Source organism: Schistocerca americana, unplaced genomic scaffold, assembly GCF_021461395.2.
Source record: "Schistocerca americana isolate TAMUIC-IGC-003095 unplaced genomic scaffold, iqSchAmer2.1 HiC_scaffold_824, whole genome shotgun sequence".
NCBI lineage: Eukaryota > Metazoa > Arthropoda > Insecta > Orthoptera > Acrididae > Schistocerca > Schistocerca americana.
Genome location: NW_025726592.1, coordinates 25,001 through 30,000, shown reverse-complemented (window position 1 = coordinate 30,000; position 5,000 = coordinate 25,001). Strand labels below are relative to the sequence as shown.

Here is a 5,000-nt window from a genome sequence, read left to right as displayed (position 1 = left end):
TTGTACCTTAACCTAACCCATATTGTACCTTAACCTAACCCATATTGTACCTTAACCTAACCTATATTGGGCCTTAACCTAACCTATATTGGGCCTTAACCTAACCTATATTGGGCCTTAACCTAACCTATATTGGGCCTTAACGTAACCCACGTTGCGCCTTAACGTAACCCACGTTGCGCCTTAACGTAACCCACGTTGCGCCTTAACGTAACCCACGTTGCGCCTTAACGTAACCCACGTTGCGCCTTAACCTAACCCATATTGCGCCTTAACCTAACCCATATTGCGCCTTAACCTAACCCATATTGCGCCTTAACCTAACCCATATTGTACCTTAACCTAACCTATATTGTACCTTAACCTAACCTATATTGTACCTTAACCTAACCTATATTGGGCCTTAACCTAACCTATATTGGGCCTTAACCTAACCTATATTGGGCCTTAACCTAACCTATATTGGGCCTTAACCTAACCTATATTGGGCCTTAACGTAACCCACGTTGCGCCTTAACGTAACCCACGTTGCGCCTTAACGTAACCCACGTTGCGCCTTAACGTAACCCACGTTGCGCCTTAACGTAACCCACGTTGCGCCTTAACGTAACCCACGTTGCGCCTTAACCTAACCCATATTGCGCCTTAACCTAACCCATATTGCGCCTTACCCTAACCCATATTGCGCCTTAACCTAACCCATATTGTGCCTTAACCTAACCTATATTGTACCTTAACCTAACCCATATTGTACCTTAACCTAACCTATATTGTACCTTAACCTAACCTATATTGTACCTTAACCTAACCTATATTGTACCTTAACCTAACCCATATTGCGCCTTAACCTAACCCATATTGCGCCTTAACCTAACCCATATTGCGCCTTAACCTAACCCATATTGCGCCTTAACCTAACCCATATTGCGCCTTAACCTAACCCATATTGCGCCTTAACCTAACCCATATTGCGCCTTAACCTAACCCATATTGCGCCTTAACCTAACCCATATTGCGCCTTAACCTAACCCATATTGTACCTTAACCTAACCCATATTGTACCTTAACCTAACCTATATTGTACCTTAACCTAACCTATATTGTACCTTAACCTAACCTATATTGTACCTTAACCTAACCTATATTGGGCCTTAACCTAACCTATATTGGGCCTTAACCTAACCTATATTGGGCCTTAACCTAACCTATATTGGGCCTTAACCTAACCTATATTGGGCCTTAACGTAACCCACGTTGCGCCTTAACGTAACCCACGTTGCGCCTTAACGTAACCCACGTTGCGCCTTAACGTAACCCACGTTGCGCCTTAACGTAACCCACGTTGCGCCTTAACGTAACCCACGTTGCGCCTTAACGTAACCCACGTTGCGCCTTAACGTAACCCACGTTGCGCCTTAACCCAACACACGTTGCGCCTTAACCCAACACACGTTGGGCCTTAACCCAACACACGTTGGGCCTTAACCCAACACACGTTGGGCCTTAACCCAACACACGTTGGGCCTTAACCCAACACACGTTGGGCCTTAACCCAACACACGTTGGGCCTTAACCCAACACACGTTGGGCCTTAACCCAACACACGTTGGGCCTTAACCCAACACACGTTGGGCCTTAACCCAACACACGTTGGGCCTTAACCCAACACACGTTGGGCCTTAACCCAACACACGTTGGGCCTTAACCCAACACACGTTGGGCCTTAACCCAACACACGTTGGGCCTTAACCCAACACACGTTGGGCCTTAACCCAACACACGTTGGGCCTTAACCCAACACACGTTGGGCCTTAACCCAACACACGTTGGGCCTTAACCCAACACACGTTGGGCCTTAACCCAACACACGTTGGGCCTTAACCTGCTCTGTAATTGTCATACGACGCGTTAAATTAGTGTGGTGTTGCCTAACTGCAACCCCCGCAATATAGTTTGCTACTCGCACTGCCTGGTCCCCAGAGTATCGCTTCATGTTAAACACCTTGCAGCTATACACTGTAATGCGGATGGCAGCAGGACGTACATGCTCAATGCCCTTCGCAGTTGTTCATTGGCATTTGCATGGCGAAGCACAGCCTACGTTGTGGTACGGCGTGTGTCAACTGTCCGCTGATGTTGTACGTCCAAATCACACACTGTACTGCACATTGGTCCTCATGTACTGAATGATACATCGTGGTACATGTGTGACCGTACCACGACTGCGCCAACAACGGCGAACCATACGGTCCAAATATTGTGCACTCAGCTACGTGTCGTCTCCCTATAAGAGCTGGATTGCAGTATGGTATGCCGTGGATGGCGATCAGCATGAGCCGTCTGTTGATGTAGTGGCGCGTGTTGTCAGACGTAGTCGTCTCTTCTCACACACCGTGATAGCATGGTGCACTGCGTTCCACATCTGCGACATGCGACAGAGGCCGGTTGACAGTCGTTCGCGCAATGGACATCGCATACGTACGGGGGCCACCTTCCACGTGTTCGCGAAGCGTGCACATGTTGTTGCGTGTATGTGGGCAGACATAGTGTGTCGTGACACCTGACACAGGCATGCAACAATCGTTGAATTTGCAAATGGCGATGGACGTCTACGTTTGCTGGTGACGTTACGCAAATGAACAACTGGTAAACGGTTGGGGTGCGGTTGTTCTCGCTAGAGGTGAATCAGTGATGGCGACGATCGGTTGAGCTACCAACCGGTTGTTTCAGCGATACCCACCATGCCCACGAACGTGAATGGCATGTGGGTGTGAAGCGATACGCGGCGGTGGCTGGGTGGGACCGTCCCCGGCCGGTGAGGGGGGGCCTCCCGGCGTGCTGGCCGCGCGGTGCGTGGGCGCACGCGCTACAGCCGGCTGGTGGGGGCGGCCAGTGGCAGGCGCGCCGGCCGACGGAGGCGGCAGGCGGCGCAGCTGCGCGCCGGCGCACCCTGCACGCGGCGCCGTGCGGCCAAAGTAGGTCCTCGCGGGCCCGGTGCGAAGCGCGGTGGACATCTGCAGTGTGCTGGTCCGATTGAGGACTGTGTGCGCTGAGGATGCGCCGCCGCCCGGCGCTCGGCGCCGCGACGCCGTCTGCTGCTCGGTCGCCTCTGCGGTTCTCGCAGGTGGTTTGTATCGCAGCTGTGCGGACGTGTTGGCGCGTGCGCTGTGCTGGGAGAGTTCGCTTCGGCACCCAAGTGGGGCTTTTGTCCTTCTGTGGCGCTGGCGTTGGAGCTGCCGGCCACCGTAGGTGGCGCGTGTTGTCTCCCGCCGGCAATGCCACGACAGCACGCTCCCGGGCCTCTGTCGGCAGCGGCAAGCTCAGTTGGGAGCACGGGTGGTCGCACCTAAAGCGTCTACTCGCCAAACTCCGGGCGATTGCGCCTCTCTCGAACCCGACCAAGTACTTAGGACGGCGCTGCGCGCCGCCGGGACCTGAGAGGGTTTCGAGGTGTATTGTGCAGGGGAGCTCAGCCTCCTCCTGTTTGCAGAATAATTGAGCGGACGCTTGCGTGTTCGCGCGGGCCCCCGGGACACACTCCCGGGCGGCCGGCTGCTCAGCTCTAGTTGACGCAGCTCCCTGGTTGATCCTGCCAGTAGTCATATGCTTGTCTCAAAGATTAAGCCATGCATGTCTCAGTACAAGCCGCATTAAGGTGAAACCGCGAATGGCTCATTAAATCAGTTATGGTTCCTTAGATCGTACCCACGTTACTTGGATAACTGTGGTAATTCTAGAGCTAATACATGCAAACAGAGTCCCGACCAGAGATGGAAGGGACGCTTTTATTAGATCAAAACCAATCGGTCGGCTCGTCCGGTCCGTTTGCCTTGGTGACTCTGAATAACTTTGGGCTGATCGCACGGTCCTCGTACCGGCGACGCATCTTTCAAATGTCTGCCTTATCAACTGTCGATGGTAGGTTCTGCGCCTACCATGGTTGTAACGGGTAACGGGGAATCAGGGTTCGATTCCGGAGAGGGAGCCTGAGAAACGGCTACCACATCCAAGGAAGGCAGCAGGCGCGCAAATTACCCACTCCCGGCACGGGGAGGTAGTGACGAAAAATAACGATACGGGACTCATCCGAGGCCCCGTAATCGGAATGAGTACACTTTAAATCCTTTAACGAGTATCTATTGGAGGGCAAGTCTGGTGCCAGCAGCCGCGGTAATTCCAGCTCCAATAGCGTATATTAAAGTTGTTGCGGTTAAAAAGCTCGTAGTTGGATTTGTGTCCCACGCTGTTGGTTCACCGCCCGTCGGTGTTTAACTGGCATGTATCGTGGGACGTCCTGCCGGTGGGGCGAGCTGAAGGCGTGCGACGCGCCTCGTGCGTGCTCGTGCGTCCCGAGGCGGACCCCGTTGCAATCCTACCAGGGTGCTCTTGAGTGAGTGTCTCGGTGGGCCGGCACGTTTACTTTGAACAAATTAGAGTGCTTAAAGCAGGCAAGCCCGCCTGAATACTGTGTGCATGGAATAATGGAATAGGACCTCGGTTCTATTTTGTTGGTTTTCGGAACCCGAGGTAATGATTAATAGGGACAGGCGGGGGCATTCGTATTGCGACGTTAGAGGTGAAATTCTTGGATCGTCGCAAGACGAACAGAAGCGAAAGCATTTGCCAAGTATGTTTTCATTAATCAAGAACGAAAGTTAGAGGTTCGAAGGCGATCAGATACCGCCCTAGTTCTAACCATAAACGATGCCAGCCAGCGATCCGCCGCAGTTCCTCCGATGACTCGGCGGGCAGCCTCCGGGAAACCAAAGCTTTTGGGTTCCGGGGGAAGTATGGTTGCAAAGCTGAAACTTAAAGGAATTGACGGAAGGGCACCACCAGGAGTGGAGCCTGCGGCTTAATTTGACTCAACACGGGAAACCTCACCAGGCCCGGACACCGGAAGGATTGACAGATTGATAGCTCTTTCTTGATTCGGTGGGTGGTGGTGCATGGCCGTTCTTAGTTGGTGGAGCGATTTGTCTGGTTAATTCCGATAACGA

At 52.8% G+C, this 5,000-nt stretch overlaps 1 non-coding gene across 1 annotated transcript in view; it reads left to right on the top strand.

The window, feature by feature from the left end:
- Positions 1-3,576: 3,576 nt before the first annotated feature.
- The window catches only part of LOC124591278, a 1,910-nt gene continuing 486 nt past the window's right edge, over positions 3,577-5,000 (top strand). The window contains exon 1 of the ribosomal RNA XR_006977098.1: positions 3,577-5,000. This exon is cut by the window's right edge and continues 486 nt beyond it. This is a non-coding gene — a ribosomal RNA (small subunit ribosomal RNA).